The following is a 12,477-nucleotide window of genomic DNA, read 5'->3' on the forward strand; positions in this document are numbered from 1 at the left end:
AGGAATCCTACTTCGCGGAATTTCATTTATCACGGTAGGGTCTAGAACCGATTAACCGCAATAAACGAGGGTTCACTGTATACATCTTACCTTATCAGAATCTATTTCATTCTTACACTAGCATAATTCTAATGATACATAAAAAGGATACTCATATTTCTGCTGTTTTTCATTTTTCTATACAATTATACATATTGTATTAATATTAGAGACAAAAAACATAATCATATAATTATTACTTTCTCATCTGCTTGTTTTCTTAGCTCATTACTGAGTTGTAGCCCATTAATATGGCCCTGCTAGCCACAATTCATTGTGTAATGTCTTATAATTCTGGATTTTATGCCTGTGACTATAATCCCATTTTGAAAGATGTTCTCTACTATACCAATGAACAGAATCAGGGTGAAATGAAAACATGACTTTCATACAAGGAGGAGCCCTGGCGGCATAGTGGTTATGCATGAGGCTGTGATTTACACTTCATGTAAACCATCATAGCTTCAGAAGCTTGCAGGGGTAGTTCTACCCTGTCCTATAAGGTCACTGTGAGTCAGCATCGACTCAATGACTGAGTTTTAATCAGTTAAAAGACAAAAACACAGCTCTATGAAAACCATATCTGTATTTCCTGACAGTTTTGGTAGCAGCAAGAAGACCTGCCTTTATTTTTAGTTTGCTTTGTTTTTCTCCCAAAACTGAAATCTTTATGATTGAGTGCATTAAAGTAAGAAAAAATTGTTGCTGATCTTGCTTGTATTTTGCCTACTTCTCCTGTACTGCAAATCCCCCATATCTAGACTGTGGGATAGGTTAGGAAAGGTGTCATTCTGTGTTTTGAATGACTGGCAGAATTACCGTAAGTACACAGTGAAATAAAAATTGTTTTTCCTTTTCTTATTAAAGGACATACACTGGGTTGCAGAAATCTGAACTTACTATGTTTTCATTTCTTTTCTTTGTTCCATTTTACATTTAATATGTTGAACCCCTGAAAATGTTGTTGTAGCTGAATCATTGGTGTTAGACTGGTTGGCTTTATCACCATTGTCTTCACTTTGCCTACAGTCTATTCTTAGGTAAACTAGAAAATAGGTTGTGTCTGTTGCTTTGGGGAAAAAAAGAAGAAGGCTTATTTTAACTTTTGTATGTTTTCGGTCTCTAGCTCTGGGCCCTGCATTTGGCTCACCTCTGAACAGCACCTGTAATGACATAAGACACTTCTTTAAAGGTTTTGAGTTTCTGTGGGAAGTTACATCGAATTACAGGCCCCAGGGACATGATGGAATATTCACAAGGGAGGAGTGTGGGGAAAATAGAATGGAATAGCACCTTGGAAGAGTTGTACATTTGAGACCTTTAATCTCCAACTCCTTGGTACTAGTCTAGTATTAATTTTTCTAAAATAAATTACTATAATTATAGCTTTCCTTCTCCCTACCTCATTTGTGCTACAATTAATAAATATATTAGATATGCATTATATTTTTCTTTTATAGGGTCAACAATATATTATGTAGATATTAAGCTATTCAATTATGATTTTAATTGTTCAGTGGAAAAGATAAGACTCTTAATGAAACTGATTGCTGCAACAATGGGCTTAAGCACAGAGATGATTTTCAGAATATCAAAGAAGCAAATCATGTTGTGTTCTGTTGTGTCTATATAGTCATTATGAGTGGGAACTGATTGGATAGCAACTGAACAATATAAACAACAACAGACTATTTTAATTAGTTTTACAACAAAGCAAAAATATATATAAACACTGATGTTAGGCTCCATTGAGTCAGCTCTGATTCGTAGTGACCTTACATACAACAGAATGATACACTGCCTGGTCTTGCATCTTCCTCACAACCATTCTTATGTTTGAGCCCACTGTTGAGGACACCGTATTAATCTATCTTGTCAAGGACCTTCCTACATTTTGCTGCCCATCTACTTTACCAAGCACAGTCTCTTCTGATATATCCAAAGTACATGAAATGAAGTCTCACCATCCTTGCCTTTAAGGAGCATTCTAGCTATACTTCTGTGGGGCATGGAGGGTCCCCAACAAATCATCACAGGTCCGGTAGCACAATTGTACAGCAATAACAAGTAAAGATTATAGTGAAGTCATAGGGAGCATGAGAGATAGAGGAGAGATTGAATTAATGGAGTCAGACACAATTCATGGTAGCATGCTCACCTCAGCCCTACTTGGTGGTCCTCATGGGGGGAGCCTGGGAAGTGAGAGCAGGAGAAAACCCCAGGCGCAAGAGCAGGAGAGAGCTCCAACTTTATTGCTAATTATGGGTTATATCTCCTTCCGGGGGGCATCATTACAGAAAACCACACGTCACAGGAAGGGGAAGTACAATAGGCATCCCACATCATAGGAAGGGGATGTATGATAGGCATAAGTGTGACAGGAAGGGGATGAGCTAGGGGTGTGCCCATAGGAATGGGAAGGTCTAGGGGTATACATGTGACAAGATGGGCAGACCCTAGATTCATGATGGTGGCCTAACCTTGGTCATCCTTGGGAGGGTTTGACCTGTCTGTGCTCTCCTACAAGGGTCTCCTACAATTACTATCCTTATCTGAAGGGAGTGGGCCCTACTTGTTGTGGGATAAACAGCAGTGACTGCTTGCTCCAGATGGCTACTTCTGATGACCTCCAAGTGTATAGTCATTCACAAGCAGCTAAGTTTGGGATATATTTGGGGGAGACAACTTGGGAGAAATCCTTCTGTTTCCCACATACTTCTTCCAAATCAGACCTGTTTATTTTTTTAATAGTTTTATTATGGGCTCATACAACTCTGATCACAATCCATACATACATCAATTATGTAAAGCACATTTGTACGTTCATTGCCCTCATCATTCTCAAAACATTTGCTCCCCATTTAAGCCCCTGGCATCATGTCCCTGTTTATTTTCTTGATAGTGCATGGTCCTTCTTCCAAGATAGATTTTTTTGTTCTTTTAGCAGTCCATGCACGGTACTTCCATCATACATTTATAGCATCTTATATAAGCCATGGTGTTTTTAATCTCCTCATATGCATGCAAAAGTTGAGTAGTAAATAAGGGAGACCAAAGAAAAATTGATGCCTTTAAATTATAGTATTGGTGAAGAGCCTTGAATATACCATGATCTGACAGATCAATTAACTAATCAGTCCTGTAAGAACTACAACCACAGTTCTCCTTAAAAAAAAGTTGGTGAGACTTCATTTCATGTGTTTTGGGCAATATCAGGAGGGACAAGTTCTCTGAGAAGGACATCAAGCTTGGTAAATGTGTTAGTCTGGGTAAACTAGAGAAACAAATTCACAAACACGCAGATGTATATAAGGGAGTAGTTTATATACAAGAGGAATTGAACATTGAGAAAATATCCCAACCCAGTCCAGTCCAAGGCCATAAGTCTGATATTAGCCCATATGTCCGATACCAATCTATAAAGCCCTCTTCAGACTCATGAAACACACCCAATGAAGCCAAATGCAGGATGATCACAAGCCAGTGGGTAGAAAGTCTTTGGATCCAGTGGTGTCAAAAGCAACTCAGTGCTGGCAGGGGTCTCTCTGTGGCTTCTCCAGCTTCCAAGGTCTGGTTGCATCCATGTGGTTTGTCTTCTGCAGTGTCTTCCAGGGAGTAGCATAGAGACTGGTGTCTTCTGCCTCCAAGGAGGAAGTACCAGATTTCCCAGCCCACACAGATGTCTCATTGGCTAACTCCAGATTGACAGCCTACATTCCACCCCTACACTCTTAATCCTTAAACTGACACCAGATTAGGTGACTACCACAGTAAAAGAGAGGGTCAGCAAACAAAACGAAGGACCTACTATAATAAGATGGATTGATACAAGCATAGGAATGATTGTGGGGATGGCAAAGGATCCCCCAGTGTTATGTTTTGTGGTACATAAGGTTGCTATGAATGGGAACTGATTCAATGGCACCTAATACACCAGTTGACAGTTTTTTTTTTTCTTGTGTAGTATCACAATGTTAATTCACTTCCTCTGTTTCACTTGGTTTCTGTTGAGCAGTCATGAATTTCCTTTATAAGTGTGGCACCATTTTTCATTTGCTGCATATAAGGATTTCTCCATTTAGTATCTGTAAATATTGGCCATCCATTTCTGAAACTCATTGTTATTTGATTATTTGTTTAGCAACTGAGTGGATTCTTTTATGGAAGTCTCACCTTATCTGCCCCTTGGCCCTCATATACAAGGGGGTACCAAAAAAATGGAATTGTGCTGGGCAGAGCGGGGCTTTCATAATAGTGCACATTTTTTCTGTTAGGCAAGCATCCAGCAACTTGTTCTGAGTTAGTGCACCCAGTGGCATCATCTGGGAAGGTTCTCTCTGATCACAGTGAATTTTTTTGTAAAAGTAGTTTCACTTGAACTTAGTTTTTTGTGATGGCCAATAAAAGAGAACAGCATGTGGCTGGGAAATTGTGTTTCCTGCTCCGGAAAAATGATGCAGAAATTTTTGTGATGTTGAACACAACTTACAAGGACAGATCTATGGGAAAAAATCAAGTGTACAAGTGGTTTTCTCTTTCCAAAAAAATGTGAAATGTCGATTGATGACAAACCTCATTCTGGACATCCATCACCTTCCCAAATGGATGTAAATGTCAACTCATAGTTCCACCAGGTCAGGCTATTAATCAAGCTTTCTATTTATAAGTTCTGACAAAAGAGCTTAACAGTGTGCAACAAAAAAAGCCCTGATTTGTGGCAAATGGGGGACTGGTTTAGCCATCATGCTAATGCACTTGCTCATGCAGCCATCTCAGTGCCCCAGTTTTGGGCAAAAAAGAGTATGCCTTTCTTGCCCCATGCAACTTACTCACGTAACCTTACTCCATGCAACTTCTTTTTGTTTCCACAAATGAACAGGGACATGAAACAACAGCGGTTTGATGGCATAGAAGGGAAGAAAAAATGAGGGAGGTGCTGTCAGTTATCCAAACAAATGAGTTTGAAAAATGTTTCCAAGAATGGAATTAAAGATTTGACAAATGTATTAAGTGTAATAATGAGTACTTTGAAGGTGATAAGGTTTTTTGTAAATAAATAAATAAATAAATACATAGCTTTGGGGGAAAAATCCCATTTTTTGTTAAATAGCCCCTCATATAACAAAACACCATGCGACACCTCCCATGTTGCTTCTCAGGGATGTGGAACTTTGATTATGTCACAATCACCCTGAAGGGGTAGTGGTACTGTTAGGACTCCCTTCTACTTATTTATTAACCAAAGATAGCTTTTGTTTTGTTTTGTTTTGTTTTTTGTTTGTTTGTTTTAAACATTTTATTAGGGGCTCATACAACTGTTATCGCAATCCATACACACATCAATTGTGTAAAGCCCATTTGTACATCATTCTCAAAACACTTTCTCTCCGCTTAAACCTCCGACATCAGGTCCTCATTTTTCCCCTCCCTCCCCGCTCCCCCACTCCCTCATGAGCCCTTTATAGTTTATAAATTGTTGTTTTGTCATATCTTGCCCTGCCCGACGTCTCCCTTCACCCACTTTTCTGTTATCCGTCCCTCAGGGAGGAGGTCACATATAGTTCCTTGTAATCGGTTCCCTCTTTCAAACCCACTCTCCCTCTACCCTCCCTGTTTCGCCACTCACACCACTGATCCTGTAGGGCTCATCCACCCTGGATTCCCTGTATTTTCAGTTCCTATCTGTACCAGTGTACATCCTCTGGTGTAGCCAGACTTGCTTTTTTTTTTTAAATCATTTTATTGGGGCTCATACAATTCATCACAGTCCATACATACATCAATTGTGTAAAGCACACCTATACTGTTGCTCTATTCTTTTCAACAATTCCCTAAGGCAAATAAAAAAAAATCTAATCCAATCAAAATTGTCTCTTTTGAGAGATAATTCCTAAGTCAGGGCTTGATATTTTTTTCCCTCTGGCCCCCAAAGGACTCCTATCAGCTGTCTTATTTCTAGAGTCTCTGACTGGTGCAGATGGTTATTGTACTTGGCTTCTAACAGTAAGAGTTGCCATTTAAGTTAAACTTAAATCATTTCGGAATAAAGTGAAAAAAATCAGTCACTGAAAACACTATGGAGAACGGTTCTACTCTGACACACACGGGTTCACCATGCATTAGAGTTCATTTGAAGACAATTAGTTTTTCACTCTTTCCTGCAAACTACCCAGCCTACAGTTTTAGCTATATATTCATTGCAGCTAGGAATCTCCCAATTGCTTTTCATCACAACCTTCGCTGTTCTTGAGAGATTCTTTAAGTTTAAACTTCTCCAAACTCTCTTGCAAAAGAAGCAAGTTGCTTTGAGAAGAAATTAGACGTTATCTGTTCAATAGGCTGCTTTTTCACCTTTTGATACAGGATTCTGACATGGAGGATGGGATCAATGGCAAGCTTCTCTCTGAGAGACACTACAGCTTTCAGAGCTGAGTGCTTGGTAAGGAATGAAATAACAACTTCAGGTACTCACATCTTTCCTTTTCTGATATTGAGCCACTACCAGGGAAGAGTTATCATCATGCTAGGATTCTAAGGGCACCCCTCCAAATAGAGCCTCCTTTCAATCAATGAGAATTGATTGATGGAATGTATTTCCTACATCAAGAGAATACTTACCTCCAACTTAGCTTCAGATACAGGCTGAGACTAAGAATGGGAATAGGATGAAAATATTGTAGTTCTCTTTCTCCTAAGAAGAAAGCCCTATGCTGGATTTTATAGAAAAGAGAAGGGGCCCTGTGTTATTGTTAGATGCAGTCTGCAGTGGTGTTTCCATCTCCTTGAGCTCCTTCAACTGTCATATTGTTATATTCTTTTTATTCAAATAGTATATTTTAAAATAGCATGTGCTACTTTTTAACAAAGCACGAATAATAGTGGTGCAAAATCTCCTTGCCTAGATAATTTTTTGATACAATAACATGTATTTATTAAAAAATGAAGATATGTTATTGACTAGAGCTCAGTTCATACATGCATTGGTATATCCCCCTAAAAATGTCTTTAAACATGTCTTTGTTACCAGTGAGTGGCTAAAGACACGTTCACTCAGTAATAACACCTTTTCTTAGTCTTTTTAGGGTTTGTAGCCCAAGTTACTTTACTTAATTCTGCAAATTTTTAATAACTTTCTACCTTGCTCAGAGACAAACAGGTTGGGTGCAGATGCTATCTGAAAGAACCAGATATCTTTTAAGAGACTTCTCTTATTTACCTGACTAATAGTGTTCAAAAAACTGAATTCCTGTTATCTGGTGAGTCAAGAGAGACATCCTGAGAATAACGTTTAGAAGAACCCAAGTGTTCTATCTGCTTGCTCAGGGTCAATAATTGTTTCTGACAATTATCCTGAAACCCGAGTTAATGTAAAACACCTCTATGTGACTCCCCAGAAAGTAAATTACAAAGTAAAAGGTACGTATTCAGATTTCAGACAGGATTCCATTAAGACAGGTTGCATGTTAAGGCCACTCCTTGAACAACCTGCTATTGAACTTCTTTTTCTTCCTTTCTAACTTGGAATTAGTGGATTGGCTCTGCTGCCCCAAATTAAAAACACTTATGAGCAGTAATAGGTACTTTCCAAATAAAGCTCCAATCAAAATAGGGGCTCCCTAGGCAATCTAATAGGCCAGTTAAAATTAGAAAATAGATATGAGTTCAGAAGATTATGGAAACTTTTGCCAAATGGGACTCCAAAGGGGTATTTTAATAGATTTTATCACAGGGTATGCAATGATCCCAGGGGCTTCTTTGAAAGACGTTTAAAGAAAATTGAAAACTTCTTTGGTGAGAAAAAGGCCAGGAAAGTTTTTCCAAGGAATTATATTCTATCAAGACTAATGCACCTTCTCTACTTCAAACTGTCCTGTGAGATCTTTATTTCACCCACGCTATATCCCTGACATTGCCAATTCAGACTTCTTCTTGTTTCCCAAACTCAAAGAACATTTAAATTGCATATGATTTGAATCCTTAGAAAATGCTCAAACTGCTGTTTTGGCATGGTGTAAATTGCAGATCACAATATTACTTGGGGGAGGGGTTTGTGAAATAGAAATACTGCTTTTTGGAAATGCATAGACATACATGGTGGATATATTGAGAAGCAATATTTTTCTAATTTGAACCTTTTGTTTAATGACGTTTTCTGACTTTGTAGCAATACTTTTTTACTGATTTGTGTGTTTTTGAACAACTAAGGCAGTTCCAAATAAAACAAAATTGAAAATGAAAGTTTCTCTCCTTTCCAAGTACCAAAGGAAATGCTGTGTTGTATTTTAGGGGAAAAAATAAAATATGCATATGAAATTCCCTAAAGTTTGGCTGTGGTTTTACTTAGAGGATGAGAAACTACTAATGTTAAGTGTGATCAGCCTTTGAAGGCAAAAGTTTTCTACAGAGCATTGTTAAAATTGCTCTCATTAAAGAGAACTAGAATTTGTTAATGTGCATATACCAAAGATGTTTTGATTTCAATTTATAGATGATTTGAATTTATTAGTAATACTTGACTAGAGAAAAATTGATATCTACTTAAAGCATAATACTTTCATTTAATAATCTGGGAAGAGCAAATATGTTATCTTTTTCAGTATAAAGTGCATTTTCATTTTTGCCTCATCTTATGAGGTGGCAGACAGTAAATAACAGTCAGATCAGTATAATAATTATCAATTCAAGGTTTTGTTGGTCAATTAAAGAGACTATTCCTCCTCCCACTTTCTGTGCTTTCTTCCAAGTTTTGCAGGCAGACTGGTGCCAAGAAATCCAATAAGGGAAGTAAAATGTCTCCTTTATCATCATTTATTTATCCTATGATATACTTTTATTTATCCTTTGATGTTCATGTCCTACCTGGCCTTCAGTTTTCTTCATATATGCCAACAGTATTGTATTCGTCCCAACTACAAGCTAGCTAACATGGCTGTTTCTCTGTACCATATACATTCCACTCTCTGACACATATGAAAACATTCAACTGTCCATACCATGTGGATATGTGCAAGATTTTTTCAGGACTATTTCAGGCTGAGCACCGTGAGCAGTCATCTCTATCACCCCAAGCCATCCTGGATAGTCAACTCTGTGAGACTGGTGACTTCTCCAGCCTGGGAGAAATACACCCTGTTTCTGTGTTCACTTACCTGTGCAAAGCTATTGAATTGTTTTCTAGGTTCTTCTTCTCACTGCGATGACTTTTGCAGGAATGGCAGACCATAGAGCGTCTTCTTGAGGCTATGCTGTTTCATATCTTGCTTCTCTATTACCCTTTCCTCATTTTAGGCAGGAGGATTTGGGTGAAATAAGAGTGCTTGGTATTACTCTTCTATCCATAGTATTTGTAACACTAACCAAATGACTAAGTGGAAGATGAAAATACTGTGTAGAAGACTCAAACTCAGAGAGTGGTCAGTTTTGCCATTCTCCTGTGTATTAAAGTGAGGAATCTCAGAAGCAGGAACAGAGGAACCCTGTGACCACTAAAAAATAAGGGCCACTAACAGTGTCCAAGTGAGATCCTTGTCTAAAGTGGCAGAGGCACAGGGGCATCAGAAGTCACAGTACTGAGACCATGAGACAGAGTAGGGGAGCAGCAGCAAGCTTATGAGATAGAGTGCTGGACTTCCCAATTCACAAAACAAGTTGAGTGCCTTCTTTTAAGAGGCTAGGTTACAGAATGGAGTTCCCTTTGGACATTTATCAGTGCTAAAGAAACTTTGTAACAGTTACCTGAGCAGGTCAGAAGTAAAAGTACCACATTGCTGAGAGGCCAAGGACCAGACAGACAGATATGCCTGCTAGTATGACTGAGAATTGGGGCTGTAGACAAAAGAATGGTATCCTTGTACATTGGTACAAATAGAAACTGGAAACACAGGGAATCCAGGACAGATGAGCCCTTCAGGACCAGTGGTGAGAGTGGCAATACCGGGAGGGTAGAGGGAAGGTGGGGTAGAAAGGGGTAACCGATTACAAGGATCTACATATAACTTCCTCCCTGAGGGATGGACAACAGAAAAGTGGGGGAAGGGAGACATCAGACAGTGTAAGATATAACAAAATAATAATAATAATTTATAAATTATCAAGGGTTCATGAGGGAGGAGGGAATAGAGAGGGAGGGGGGAATTAGGAACTGATATTAAGGGCTCAAGTAGAAAGCAAATGTTTTGAGAATAATGATGGCAACAAATGTACAAGTGTGCTTGACACATGAATGTATGTATGGATTGTGATGAGTTGTATGAGCCCCCAATAAATGATTAAAAAAAAGAATGGTATCCTTAAATATTTTTGGTCTTTTATTTTTTGTTTATCCTGACTTGATTACTAATTCCTTGGTGGAGTCCTGGTGGTAATGGGCTACTTTTCACAAGATCAACAGTTCAAAACAAACAGCCACTCCATAGGAGAAAGATGAGGCCTTCTAGTCCCATAGAGATTTACAGTCTCAGTAACACTCATTTACAAAGTAGAACCATGTCTAGTAGACTAACACATACCACACAAAAAACAGAGAGTGTGAAAACAGCAAATATATGTTGGTCATGGGTCCCCATTCATTGGGCACTTTCAAAGTAATAGGTCAGAACAAAACCAAAGTCCGATGACCACCAATTCCCTAAAGGTGTTATAGTAATCATCTCCAACCATCATGGCTTGTATAATTAGTGTTCAATCACCTAACTTCTGAAGCTGTACTGCAAGTTAACAATTCACATATTATAGTCTAGTAAGATGTTCTATACATGTATAAATGCCTTTTCTCAACAGTGTTTTACATTCTATACTATTGAATAAAACAATGTTACTATCAGTTGAATTACCTTATGCCCCATGGGATGATTTATTATGTACTCCAATAAAATGATATGATGCCTCTAAAGGGGGTATTTATAAATCATAAACACATAACTGGATTTTGAGCTCTAACTTGATTGTTCTTCTGACATGTCCCTGCTTGGTATTCACCCTCATGAAGAGATCACTGAAGGTAAGGGTGTTATATCAAATATGGTTAGGAAATCAGATGGTGTCTAGCTAGATATCAGAAAAAAATATATAATCTGGATTCTTAAAGGCTTGTCTCAAAACAAGCAATCATCTGAGTGAGGAGTCAACTAAATCCACATGTAAGAAGTATGCCAGCCTGAATGATCCAAGGATTATAAATAATATAATTGAAACCTGGAGGAGGGAATGGTACCAGAGCCAAAATCCTAACTCTTAATTTGTGGAACACTATGGATGCTGTTAAGGATTCCTTGTGGTATAGTGGTTTGGGGTTAATCTGCTAACCACAGAGTCAGCAGTTTGAAGCCACCAGCTGCTCTTTTGGAAAAATGCAGGGCTTTCTACCTCCATAAGAGTTGCAAACTCACTGAGAAAGTTCCACCCTGTCCTACAGGTTCCTTGTGAGTCAGCATTGACTTGATGGCAGTGCATTTGGAGTTTTGGGGATAGGTGATAGTGAAAGCCTAAAATCCATTTGTAAGGTACCTACCTGGATTGAGTCTCTGGTGATTACCCACTGACCATAGTCTAGGAATGAAAATCCCCTTAATATCAGACAGAGAGCATTGTAAAGTGAAGGTTAGCAGCTATAAATAAGCAGGAATGTAACACCTTGTCATTAGATCTCCCTTTTAACAAATTTTGAATAGCTTTTTCTGATACCCTCTGCTATCTTTTCAATTGAAGTTTTTTATTTGTCCATTGTTGATGCATCCTTTTTTTTTCTTTTTATCTTTGCTTTGTCTGTTTTTTCTGTATATGGAAATTAAGATGTGTGGCTCTAAGAAGACAGAAACTGAATTAATAATTACCTGCGAGCATGGAAGGTGAGGTTAACAGAAAACGGAGAGTCAATGGATATAAGAAGGATATAAGCAATGGATATAAGAAGGAAGCAATGGATATAAGATGGAAGAAAATATTCCAAAATTGATTATGGTGATGATTGCTCAGCCCTTCTTAATATGATTGAAAATAGAATTTCAAATATGTTAATTAAAATTCAAAATCCACAGGGATCATTTCTACTTTGTCCTGTAGGGTGGGTATGAGTTGGACTCCACTGATTGTCAGGAAGGGAGAGAGGAAAGGAGGGAGGGAGGGAGGGAGGGAGTGGATGAGTGGGTGGGTGAGTGAGTGAGGGAGTGAGTGAGTAAGTGAGTGAGTGTTAATTCCCTAATATCCCCTCATAACTGTCTTGTCTGTGAGTTCTGTGTGGCCATTACAATCGATTATTGAACCCAACAGAGAAGTATAAAGCCATGCATGCTGTGAGAGGGATGGCTGGTAAAGGGAGTTGGAAAGTGGAAGCATGTCTGAGCTCTGCCTCATAGGGATCATCCTCTGGCCATTGTGGAATGTCCTTCCCATTTTTGTAGCTGAAGGCAGTGAGACATGGCAATTAGGTCATTTCCTAAA

Source organism: Echinops telfairi, unplaced genomic scaffold (assembly GCF_000313985.2).
Source record: "Echinops telfairi isolate 266 unplaced genomic scaffold, ASM31398v2 ScPeMD7_44;HRSCAF=162, whole genome shotgun sequence".
NCBI lineage: Eukaryota > Metazoa > Chordata > Mammalia > Afrosoricida > Tenrecidae > Echinops > Echinops telfairi.